This window comes from Lissotriton helveticus, chromosome 7 (assembly GCF_964261635.1).
Source record: "Lissotriton helveticus chromosome 7, aLisHel1.1, whole genome shotgun sequence".
In the NCBI taxonomy this organism is placed as follows: domain Eukaryota; kingdom Metazoa; phylum Chordata; class Amphibia; order Caudata; family Salamandridae; genus Lissotriton; species Lissotriton helveticus.
Window position 1 is genome coordinate 407138840 of NC_136068.1, and position 13206 is coordinate 407152045.

Below are 13206 nucleotides of genomic sequence, written 5' to 3' on the forward strand. Positions count from 1 at the left end.
AAAGTGAGGGAAGAGTTTTGATTGGGTGACATGAGAGATATGTGTGAAGAATTACAGCATTTCTGTGCTTTTGATAGCTGCAGACTCTGGAGTGCATACCTTTTGCTCTGCTGAAGACAAATTGGTGTGTTTCTGAGACTGTTTTGAAACTCAAAGTATTTGCTAAGGTGAGAAAAGATTTCTTTACTTTAGATAGAGAATAGTGTGCTTTAAGGAGAAAATTATGAAGAAAGTTGTGTTTTTCAAATGTTGCTTTGTCTCAAGTGTTTTACAAATAGATTTCGTTTCTTTGAGAAATTGTAATTGGAGAAAATGTGAAGTATTAGTACTGACAGGGTTTTTTTGTGCATAGGAGCTGTGGAGTGTTTTCAAATTATGACTTGAAAATCGTTTTTGAGGAAAAGGAATGGTTTTAAAATTTATGACAAGGACATAATGGTGTATGCTTCTTTATAAGGCAATTGAGTGTCTCTGTTGTTTTTTTTTCCCATTTTAATGTAAGACCTTTCCCTGCGGAGCAAATTGCTTGTAAATATGCTCCCACCTGTGCATGGCAAATTTAGATTTTGAATGTTTGCGTTACATAGCCATGTTAAAAGTGACCCAAACATGCTGCAAAGGCAATCCAAAAACGCTTTCATGTGTCTTAAGGACATTTTAAGTCATTTCCCTATGTGGAGTGTTTTCAAATTATGATTTGAAAATCGTTTTTGGGGAAAAGGAATGGTTTTAAAATTTATGACAAGGACATAATGGTGTATGCTTCTTTATAAGGCAATTGAGTGTCTCTGATGTTATTTTTCCCATTTTAATGTAAGACCTTTCCCTGCGGAGCAAATTGCTTGTAAATATGCTCCCACCTGTGCATGGCAAATTTAGATTTTGAATGTTTGCGTTACATAGCCATGTTAAAGGACATTTTAAGTCATTTCCCCGTGGGCAGTGTTTTCAAATTATGACTTGAAAATCGTTTTTGAGGTAAAGGAATGTTTTTAAAATTTATGTGCGCCATATGCCCCCAAATTTCTTTTTCAGGGGTGCAGCAGGGTGTTCTTGAGACACCCCTGCACCCTTGGAAAAATTCCTAATTTGCGATGAGCTAATTGCTAATTGCAAATTGCACCTTCATTCCTATGGGCCTCCTGGCCCATGGAAATGAATGGGTAATTTGCAATTAGCAATTTGCTCATCGCAAATTAGGAATGGTAAAGAATCGCTATTTATTCCTTAAAATTCACTATTTGGGAAATGCAAAATAGTTTGATGATACATATGGCGGTTCATCTCTAACAAGATAAGAAGCTTAGGGATGCATTTATGATGACTGGCGCAATGAAATGGACATCACTTACTTCATTGGTAGACCTTTACATGTATTATCTCCTCTGTATTCTTCATCAAGCGTAAGTTTTATCTGCAATCCTGAGTAGGCCTCACCTTAAACAAACCTCTGGATAGGCCACACCTTATCGTCATCCTGAATTAATCATTTAAAATGCTAGGGACAGATTTATGATAGGTGTATGCCTGTTTTGCGCCACTGTGCGTCACTTTTGTGATGCAGCGGCGGTGCAAAAGATTTGCTATGAGGCGACAAAATTACAAATTGATGCATTTAGGCAGATGTGTCATGGTTTAAAAAACACCGTGCCACATGAAACCGATGCAGCAGTGATGCAAAAGATGCACCATGTTGCAAGACAGGCCTCACTTGGGGCCATATGTATCAAGCTAATTAGCATTCGCAAAGGCCGAAATTCTGTGAATTTCGGCCTTTGCGAATGCTAATTAGACAAATGGTATGTATCAAACAAGTTTGATGCAAAATAAGGAATAGCAAAATTTGCTATTCCTTATTTTGCGATTGCACTGAAGGATTTGCAAATTTTGCGATTTCTTAAATGCAATGTATCAAACAAAAAATATGCAAAAAATGCCATTAAGGATTTGCAAATTACCACCAACTTCTTGTTGGTGGTAATTTGCGAATTCTTTTCAAAAAGCTTTTTTTCCAAAAAACAAAAGGTGCCATATGACGCCCATACATGCCCTTAGGGCATGTATGTGCGCCATATGCCCCCAAATTTCTTTTTCAGGGGTGCAGCAGGGTGTTCTTGAGACACCCCTGCACCCTTGGAAAAATTCCTAATTTGCGATGAGCTAATTGCTAATCGCAAATTGCACCTTCATTCCTATGGGCCTCCTGGCCCATGGAAATGAATGGGTAATTTGCAATTAGCAATTTGCTCATCGCAAATTAGGAATGGTAAAGAATCGCTATTTATTCCTTAAAATTCACTATTTAGGAAATGCAAAATAGTTTGATGATACATATGGCGGTTCATCTCTAACAAGATAAGAAGGTTAGGGATACATTTATGATGACTGGCGCAATGAAGTGGACATCACTTACTTCATTGGTAGACCTTTACATGTATTATCTCCTCTGTATTCTTCATCAAGCGTAAGTTTGATCTGCAATCCTGAGTAGGCCTCACCTTAAACAAACCTCTGGATAGGCCACACCTTATCGTCATCCTGAATTAATCATTTAAAATGCTAGGGACAGATTTATGATAGGTGTATGCCTATTTTGCGCCACTGTGCGTCACTTTTGTGATGCAGCGGTGGTGCAAAAGATTTGCTATGAGGCGACAAAATTACAAATTGATGCATTTAGGCAGATGTGTCATGGTGTAAAAAACACAGTGCCACATGAAACCGATGCAGCAGTGATGCAAAAGATGCACCATGTCGCAAGACAGGCCTCACTTGGGGCCATATGTATCAAGCTAATTAGCATTCGCAAAGGCCGAATTTCTGTGATTTTCGGCCTTTGCGAATGCTAATTAGACAAATGGTATGTATCAAACAAGTTTGATGCAAAATAAGGAATAGCAAAATTTGCTATTCCTTATTTTGCGATTGCACTGAAGGATTTGCAAATTTGCGATTTCTTAAATGCAATGTATCAAACAAAAAATATGCAAAAAATGCCATTAAGGATGTGCAAATTACCACCAACTTCTAGTTGGTGGTAATTTGCGAATTCTTTTCAAAAAGCTTTTTTTCCAAAAAACAAAAGGTGCCATATGACGCCCATACATGCCCTTAGGGCATGTATGTGCGCCATATGCCCCCAAATTTCTTTTTCAGGGGTGCAGCAGGGTGTTCTTGAGACACCCCTGCACCCTTGGAAAAATTCTTAATTTGCGATGAGCTAATTGCTAATCGCAAATTGCACCTTCATTCCTATGGGCCTCCTGGCCCATGGAAATGAATGGGTAATTTGCAATTAGCAATTTGCTCATCGCAAATTAGGAATGGTAAAGAATCGCTATTTATTCCTTAAAATTCGCTATTTAGGAAATGCAAAATAGTTTGATGATACATATGGCGGTTCATCTCTAACAAGATAAGAAGCTTAGGGATAGATTTATGATGACTGGCGCATCACCAGGGATGTGCCAGTCATCCTGCGCCGCTGTTCCGCCACCCATGGTGTGCTGCATTTACAATGCGGCGCACCATGGGGCAAAAACGGCACAGATGCGTGACGCATCTGTGCCGTAAAGGTGGCGCATTGCTGGAGTTGTATTGCAAGTGCGATGCAGCTCCAGCAAGGCTCAGGGGTGCTCCATCTCCACAATGCTGCGTCAAGACCTATGCCTGCTTCAAGCAGGCTCAGGGTTTTGACGCAGCTTTGTCCTATCTGATTGTAAATGCGGCACACCATGGGTGGCAGAGCAGCGGTGCACGTTAACTGGTGCATCCCTGGGGATGTGCCAGTTAACATAAATCTGCCCCTTTACATTTAAGTATGTGCAGGGGACACAGAGTCGGTGAGGCTTATCCAAGGTTAAGAAGAGATGAGTCCTGTTCACTGAAAAATTGGACATAGGCTTCACCTCCTTAGCATCGCTGGACATGGCTAAATAATAGGTGCAAAATGTTACTCTTGTTAAACAATTTTACTATTATAATCTCTGAGATTTGTCTCTTACTCTGCAACATCTCATTGTTGTTATCTTTCTTTAAAGATAAAGACAACATCAACATGAGCGACAATCAGCAATCAGTTGATTTCGACCTCATTATTGAACTCGTAATTGAAACATCAGTGGATGTTGATCCCTTGGATGATTTAAATCCTGAGGATGAAGAAGAACGTGATGAGGATGCAGATTTGTCAGAATTGTATGACATAGGATGGGAAGCTGACGTGCTTGAGCCTATGGAACTATAAACATTTTAAAATTTTTTTTATAATAAATAAAAAGTAAAAATGTAAACCGTTTAATTTAAAAATAAAGACACCTTCAAAAAAAGGTTATGTGTAGTGTCTTCAATAAAATATTAAAATATGCTCATAAAATTAGATCAGATTCACATATAGAACAGCAAAGGTAAAATGAATATAAATTCCATTTCTTTTCTGCTATTTCTGTATTCTAAATTTGCCAAGCACTAAAAAATCTTCTATGTAAAAATGTCAAGTAGTGTTTTAAGTTTTTGATTACTGTTATTGATTTACTGTTGGGTAATAGTGGTTAATAACATTTTTTAATATATTTTACCACAGATTCAACTGCAGATCATTTCAAGATTTCAGCATGCCAACCAAAGAAAGACTGAGAAAGGCTGCAAAACGTCAAAGACAGCAGGTCAATGAAAAAAAGCAGCAGTCCTCTAACAAAAAGATTTGTCAAGTCACCAAGAAAGCACCGGGTAAGAGTACAAAAACATTCATAAGAAATATCTGTAGTAAAAAAAAAATTACTACAGAAAATGTTTCAGTCCAGAAAAAGAGAAGCAATTCAAACGGAAAGGAAAGGCCAATGAAAAATGTTACTGCTAGAGCAAGAGATAACTCTGTGCATGATAGTAGAAGGAAACAACAGTTTAGGGACATTCGTAAACGATAATTGGCAATTTGTTAAAAAATATTAAGAAAGGTCAACAGAAAGTGGTTTTTTATAAGAGAAAAAAAATAGTTGAGAAAGTTATTGATCAGGCATTTGAAATTAAACGTAAGTTATTTATTTTGATAATCAATAGAATTAGGAAGCTAAACAAGGCAATTTATGATTTCAAAAGAAATAGTAGATGGAAGAGAATAGTTAATCGTAGTAATTTTTGTGAAGTTTTTTCTGGAGAATGGATGCATAGTTCAAGCTGTGAGGCATTTTTTAATGAGGAGAGTTATTTCCAGGATAATGATTTGGTGCATGCAGTTGACACCAGTGGTCGAGCTTATGAAGTGAAAAATGGTTGTCCAGTTGAAAAAGAAAAACTTGTGACAACAGAGGCAGAAGAGGTGTTAGGTAATGAGGTTTTAGGAAGACGTCCTAAGGGTCCTGTGTACACCTGGAAGTGTAGTAGTATTTGCAGTGTGCGACAGGATTCCATCAATCTGCTTTGTGATTTTGTACGGTCATTTAATAAGAAAAGTTTGAAGCAGAAAATGAAGTTGTTGCAAGAATTAGATCCTTGCAGAGTGAGAGAAGTGACAGGTTTGCATGGTCATTCACTGGCTTGTCTTTCCAGGAGAGTATGCCAGAGTGTTTTTCATCATTTCAGGATGCTAGCAGTGCATCATAATAAAGTGAGGAAATTAGTTAGAATGTTGTATTATGCTAAGAGTCCAGCAATTATGCTTAAACAATTATGCGCTGCTCTTTTGCATGGTTCTGAAATAGATGTGAAGAATATATGTGAAGAAATTGAGTTTTGTTACTTTGGAAGTAAAGAGGAGAATGTTGAGATTGACCAAGAAGAAGAGGGTAATGTGGAAGATAGTGTACAGGTTTCCAGTACAGATAATTTCCAGAGGGAAATTGCGACGTTTGAGGTGAAATCAAGTGAGAGGCCAAATTTCACTTGTGTGTGTTGTCGACGCAGTTATTATAAGAATCAGACTAAGTTAGTGGATTTATATGCAAAAAGTGAAAGGGAAAAAAATAGTGAATGGAAGGATTTCACAACATACTTGATGGTAGAAAATTGTTTTGATTTGGGATTGGATCAACGTGTGTGTACTTATTGTTGTAACAAATTAAATCAAAACCAGATGCCTGCTAGAGCAGTTCATAATAATCTGGAATTGGTTGAGATTCCTTCTGAATTGAAGGATTTAAATACTTATGAATCTATTTTGATTCAAAGTATCCATCCCTTTCAGGCTATTGTAAGAATGGAGCCAAAGACAGGGAAATTGCCTCCATCAGATTTACAGAGAGGATTAAAGGGAAGAGTTGTTTATTTGCCTCTAGATTTGAAGAAAAACATTAACACAATTGGAGTAGAAAAAGTGGAAGAGGAACCTCTGGTTATCTTAGTTAATGGGGTTCCGACAAAGAATAAGAAAATATGGCAAGATTTAGTGGATGTTAGGAAAGTTAAAAAGGCAACATTGTATTTGAAAAAAAAAAAAATACTATAGGAATGTATATGTTGCAGAGGAGGAAGTAAGTGAGGAAGAGGATAGCGATTTGTGTGCTGGTCAAATTGAGAAAGTAGAACCCTCTACTAGTGAAGAAATATATGAACATTATAGTGTTCATCCTTTGCATTCCAAGGAAGTCATGGGGAATGCTATTGAGTTGTTTGTAATGAAACAAGCCAAAGGGAGTCCCATTAGTGTTTGGGAGGAAAGTTTGGAAGCTCTGTGTTTCCCACAGCTTTTTCCAACAGGTCAGGGAGGAAGATATGATGAGCGACCTCATCAAATTCCTGCTTCTGAATACCGGACTTTGCGATTGTATGCAGGAGATGCTAGGTTTCGACAATGCATTCCCTATTTGTTTCATCTCCTGTTTGAAAGCGATCTGTCTGGACTGTCATATGCAGTGAACCACATCTTGAAAAGTGGTATACACATGCAAAACATCTTGGCAAGTGACTTTATGGATAAAGTCAATGTCCAGGACAGTATTTTGGATTCTCACCTGATTAATCTCATGGCGTGTCAGCGTGGTACTAATGAGTACTGGTACCGTCGTCATGGTGATTTAAAATGTATGCTGAGGAACTTAGGAACTCCCACATGGTTCCTCACTCTGAGCTGTGCCGAGTATGGCTGGGAAGACTTACTTGAATTTCTACGAGAGGCAAATGGAAACATCGAAAACATCGAATTTAAGACACCCGGAGAACTGTGCTCTTTGGATCCAGTCAATGTATGCAGGTACTTCAATCATAGATTTGAAGCTATGATGTATTTCATCATGAATAAGAAGAATCCACCTCTTGGAGAGGTGTTGGATTTCTTCTGGAGAAAGGAGTACCAAGCAAGAGGTGCTCCTCATATACATATGTTGCTGTGGATCAAGGATGCACCTAAATTTGGAACGGATCCAGAAGACTCAGTGATGAGTTTCATACAACAGTATTCTACGTGTGCTGTTCCAAATGCAAAGGAGAAGAAAAGCCTAAGAGAAAAAGTTCTACGTTTCCAAAGCCATCGATGTGGAAAGTACTGTCGTCGTAAATTCCGAAACAAGGACAAGTTCTACACCAAATGCCGTTTCGGCTTTCCACGACCGGTGATTTCTAAAGGAAGAGTAAACAGTTTGATGTCTTCGCTGAGACATAATGTGATGAAGAAATCACCTAAAAACACATACAATTTGAAGAGGAACGAAGAGTCTAAGTACATCAACGACTACAACCCGGTGATTTTGTCCATGTGGAATGCTAACATGGATATACAGTTTGTGGCTGATAACTGTATGGCTGTGGCTCGGTATGTGACATCTTACATTACCAAAAAAGAGAAGACAGAATTGAAGGATATGTGGGAGGACATTTCCCATGAAAAGAGCCTCAGCAAGAAGTTGTACAGTTTCAGTCTGAAGATGTTGTCGCATCGAGAAATCGGAGCTTACGAATGTTCTGACCGGTTGTCTTCAGCAAGTCTCTATGCCAAGTCCAGGAGTATCGTTTGGGCGAGTCTTGGTCTTGCTGCAACGCGTAATCGAGTTCTGAAACCTGTGCGGGAAATTGAGTATTTGGCGGAAAAGGAGCCAAACAGTACCGACATTTTGAAGACCAACATGTTGGATACATATTATCCAAATCGAAGCAGTCACCTCGAGAATGGTTGTCTGTATGAGGTTCTTCAAAATTACATATTCAAGAGGAACATCAAAGAAGATACTGAGAAAGGAGTGTATGCTGTAATAGGAAGTGAGGGATGTCTGGTCAAGCAAAGAAAATGCCACTTGGTAAACCATCGAAAATTGAGTGGCGAATCTCCTGAAAAAAAGGAGTTTTTCTATTTAGCACTTTTGCAACTTTTCAAGCCTTGGCGTGCAGAAGAGGAACTGCTTGGAGATTTCCTCTGTTACGAAGACTCTTTCAATGCTGCCAAGGAGACCATAGAATGTCCTGCTTTTCCCAAATATGTAGAAATGTTGAATGCGGAAATCGAGCAGGAAGCAACGATTGCAGCCGAGATTGCCAGAGACAGTTCTCAGGACAGTCAGAGTTCTGCTTCATTGAGTCAGGATCCACTAGGAGGACCTGTTATCAAAAATGAAGCTGCCACTGCTATGAATGAAGTGGAAAGAGCCATGGCACATGCTCAGGAGGATGCGGTTAACTTAGAAGAGTTGGAAAGACAACTCAACGTTGAGCAGAGGAAAATATATGACGAAGTTACCATGCAAATTGATCATGGATTAAGTCATGACAAGAAAGAGTGCTCATGTACGTCGTTGAAGCCTGTCCGACTGTACGTGAGTGGAGAAGCGGGAACTGGAAAAAGTTTCCTTATTAAAGCAATTTCATGTTATTTGCAGGAAAGGACAGAGTCATCGCTGTCTTGTGTTGTCACCGCTCCAACTGGACTGGCAGCACATAACATTAAAGGGATTACTTTACATCGTTTACTGATGCTGCCAGTGGAGCATGACAACAAATTACAATATCACAAGCTATCTGGAGATGCTTGTTGTGAAGTTTCAAGAATCTTGAGGAAAATGAAACTTCTTATCATTGACGAAGTAAGCATGGTTTCCAATGTCATGCTTGCCTTTGTGCATTTGAGAATGCAAGAAGTTCTCAAAACAGACTATGATGTGTTATTTGGTGGCAAACACATCATTGTTTTCGGAGATCTTCTGCAGCTGACACCAGTGAAAGGGCAACCTGTGTTCAAAATGCTCACGCATGAAGTTACCAGGAAGTGCCTAGGGAGCATTGGCAACGTCAATATATGGTTAAACTTCAATTATGCTGAACTGCATGAAAATATGCGTCAGGCGAAGGATGAAGTTTACAAGACTATTCTACAAGATGTTAGAATTGGAAAAGTGACCGAGCATGGGAAAGAAGCTTTACATGCACGATTACTGTCAAATTTATATCCAGAACAAGATGTTGTGCCTGAGAATATTTTTCAGAAAATTACTGAGAAGAAATCTGGAATATGTTTGATGCCAACTCTTGCAGAATGTGCCAAATTCAACAACAAAATGTTGCATTTAGAAAAGCAAGAGATTGTGAAACTGGAAGCTATTGACAGAGTAGAGCATATGGGATCAACAATTATTCTGTCTGAGAATTTGAAAACAAAATTGGATTCATTAGAGAAGACTATATCTAAAACTGCAGGTTTTGAAAAGACTCTGAATGTGTGCTTGAACTGCCGTATAATTTTAAGAAGGAATTTACATGTTGAAAGAGGTCTGGTAAATGGATCAATGGGTAATGTTGTTGATTTTGTAAAATACAGAAATAGAGATGGAATTGAATTTTTAAAAATTAAATTTGATGGCATTGAGGAAGTACAGCTAATTGGTCGTTGTTCTGCTAGATTTTTGCTTGTAAAAGACTTATATGTTCGCCGTAAGCAGTTTCCTGGTTGCTTGGCATATGCGGTGACAATCCATAAATCGCAAGGTTTAAGTGTAGACAGTGCATTGGTGAATATTGGCAGTTCTGTGTTCAAGGAGGGTATGGCATATGTGGCATTGTCACGAGTTAGAACTTTATCGGGATTGTACTTGATTGAGTGTGATGTCACAAACATTTGTGCGGATCTAGATTGTGTTAAGGAATACAATAGGTTAAGAAGAGAGTATGCGCCACATTTGCCTCAATATCCTTTGTTTGAGAAACGTGTGGTAGGCCGGAAACGAAGAAATGTGACCAATACTGGGGAGGTTGTAGCAAAAAGACGAAAAGTCGATGAACCTGAAATTATAAGCAGAAACAAAAAGGATTCTGTTGAAGATGTTGTTGGTTTTCAATTTGAAAACAGTTCTGGTGTCAACTGCTATGCTAATGTAGTGGTTAATGTTTTGTTTTCTCTAGAAAATGTAAAAGAAGAGATTGTGGTCAATTCTGATCAAAGATTTTGCAGTTTGTTAAATTCTGTGTTAGAGAAATGTAGCACTGATAGAACAAAAATAGAAAGTGTGTCTGAAATTCGAAATCTGTTAGACAGATGTTCAGGCCAAACACAATTCTCTCAAAATATTCAGCAAGATTGTCAGGAGTTTTTAATGTATATGCTTGATGTATTGCATGCTGAAGGTGTAGATGTAGATCACCTGTTTGGGCTTTCTTATCAATGGCAGCATGACTGCGAGAACTGTAGGGTATCAAGTACTACTAGTGTAGACTCAGAAAGATTTATATATTTAACTTTGCCAGACAGTAAATCAGTCTCTTTTAATAAACTAGTAAAAGCAGCTGATCACAACATGGAGTGTAGCCAATGTAAATCTGAAATGATGTCCACATTATTTATACGAACATATGGCCAGTATGTTATTTTAATGTTCCAACGATGTAGACCTGATGGAACAAAATTGACAACTTTAATTAAAAATGTTGTGGCTTCACAGTTGTCAATATCAGGAAGGACTTTTGTAACTGCAGCAATTATATATCATGACGGTCCTTTAATAACATCAGGACATTACACAGCTTATTTAAAGTCCAGAAATGGCTGGTCATTCTGCAATGATTCTGTTTTAATTTTCAAAAAAAATTTGCCGTATGACCTTAAAAACTCTTACCTGGTGTTTTTAAAACCAACATTTTAGGGAAAGAATCTCGGGATGTGCTCTGAGGAATTTCAAGAAGTTCTAATGGCTCCTACACGATTTGGCCTTGAGGATAAGTGTAGTACAGAGACATAACTTCTTACCATAACACTGGACGTCATGGAGAAATAAGTGCACTTTGAATGAGTTCAGAAAAACTGTTTCTTTTTATATGCTAATTGAAGCAGCCAATCAAAACATGGAGTAGAGGGAATGTAAGTCTGCAATGCTGTCTACTGTTTTACATTGCTTTGTGATTAAAAGTGATGTAGAGAATTAAATAATTGTAGTAGTCATAGAGGTAGTGTAAGTCTGCTTCATAGTAAGCAGTATTAGTGTCATAGGAAATGTAGAACATGACTGAGCAAGAAGGGGAAGATATTAGTAATCCAGGATTGTGAAAATGATCTTCAACATTTTAATTCTGAAAGTTGCGGAAATACAACATGACGGGATTGGCTTACAAGAATTCCAAGAGTTATAAATGGCTCTGACACGATTTGGCCTTGTGGAAACGTGTGGTAGAGAGCGAGAAGTCATTTATTGTATGTAACATATTTTTCAAAACGATGGAGGTTTTCTTTCAGAAAGTGGCGGGCTGAAAGTAATAACAGCACAACAGAGTGTAAGCTGTTCATAGGACATCCTTCGACGTCATGGAAAGTAAGTTAACTTTAAGGAGTTCTGAATTCTGATTTGTTATGTTGTATGGGTTTTTTAAACACAGTCATTTTGATTGGTTTTTTTTCCCCCGCTGTTATATGATGAATAACTTCAAGTCACTGTTTTTAGTGAAATTTGATACATTCTGAGAACAGCAAAAATAAACCATTTAACATGTATAATTAATTCTGTACTGTTTGCATTTATGATGTACATGTAGAACTGTGTAGGAGGCATGGAGAAGGTGAGGCTTCTGTAAGTGTCAAAGTTGTTGCATACAGTGCTCATATTCTACGTAGTCTTTCATATGATAGACTACATTTCCACAATGAGATATCTAAGCAAAGGAAACACAGGTGATATGATTGTGGAATGAGCAAAAAAAATTGCACGTTTTTCAATTATATTACCTGTGTTTCTTAACATTACACATCACATTGTGTAGATGAGGTTTAGGCCTGTTCCTGGAGACAGAGGAGGTCTGACATTTGTTCAAGAGTGCAGTGGACATGACACACTTGGTTGGTAGGCCTGCACATGTATTTTCTCCTCTGTATTCTTCAACAAACCTAAATTTCATCTGCAACTCTGAGTAGACCTTACCTGAAACAAATCTGTGAATAGGTTACAGCTTATCGGCATCTTGAAACAATGATTTAAAATGTTAGGGTCAGATTTATGATGGCTGTGCGCCTCTTTTGCTCCGCTGTGGGTCACTTTTGTGTAAAAGATGCACCATGTTGCAAGATAGGTTTCAGTTCATCTCTAGCAAGATACCATCAGTTTAAAATGTATATAATTAGCAGTGTGTAGGGGGCATGCAGAAGCTGAAGCTTTTCTAAGTGTCAAAATTGTTGTATACACTGCTCAACTTCTGTGTACTGTTTGATATGCTAGACTCCATCTGCACTATGAGATACCTAAGCAAAGGCAACACAGGTGATGTGATTGTGAAATGAGGAAAATAAACTCCACATTTTTCAATTACATCACCTGTGTTTCCTAAGTTTACGAATGACATTGTGCAGATGAAGTTTAGGTCTGTCCACGGACACAGAAGAGGTCTGGCCTTTGTTCAAGAGTGAAGTGGACATGACTTACTTCATTAGTAGGCCTTCACATGTATTATCTCCTCTGTATTGTTCAAGAAGTGTAAATTTGATCTGCAACCCTGAGTAGGCCTCACCTTAAACAAACCTCTGGATAGGCCACACCTTATTGTCATCCTGAATCAATCATTTAACATGTTAGGGACAGATTTATGATAGGTGTGTGCCTCTTTTGCGCCACTGTGCGTCACTTTTGTGACGCAGTGGCGGTTGAAAAGATTTGCTATGAGGAGACAAAATTATAAAATGATGAATCTAGGCAGATGTGTCATGCTGTAAAAAAACAATGCCACATGAAACCGATGCAGCAGTCATGCAAAAGATGCACCATGTTGCAAGATAGGACTCACTTCATCTGTATCAAGATACTGTTAGTTTAA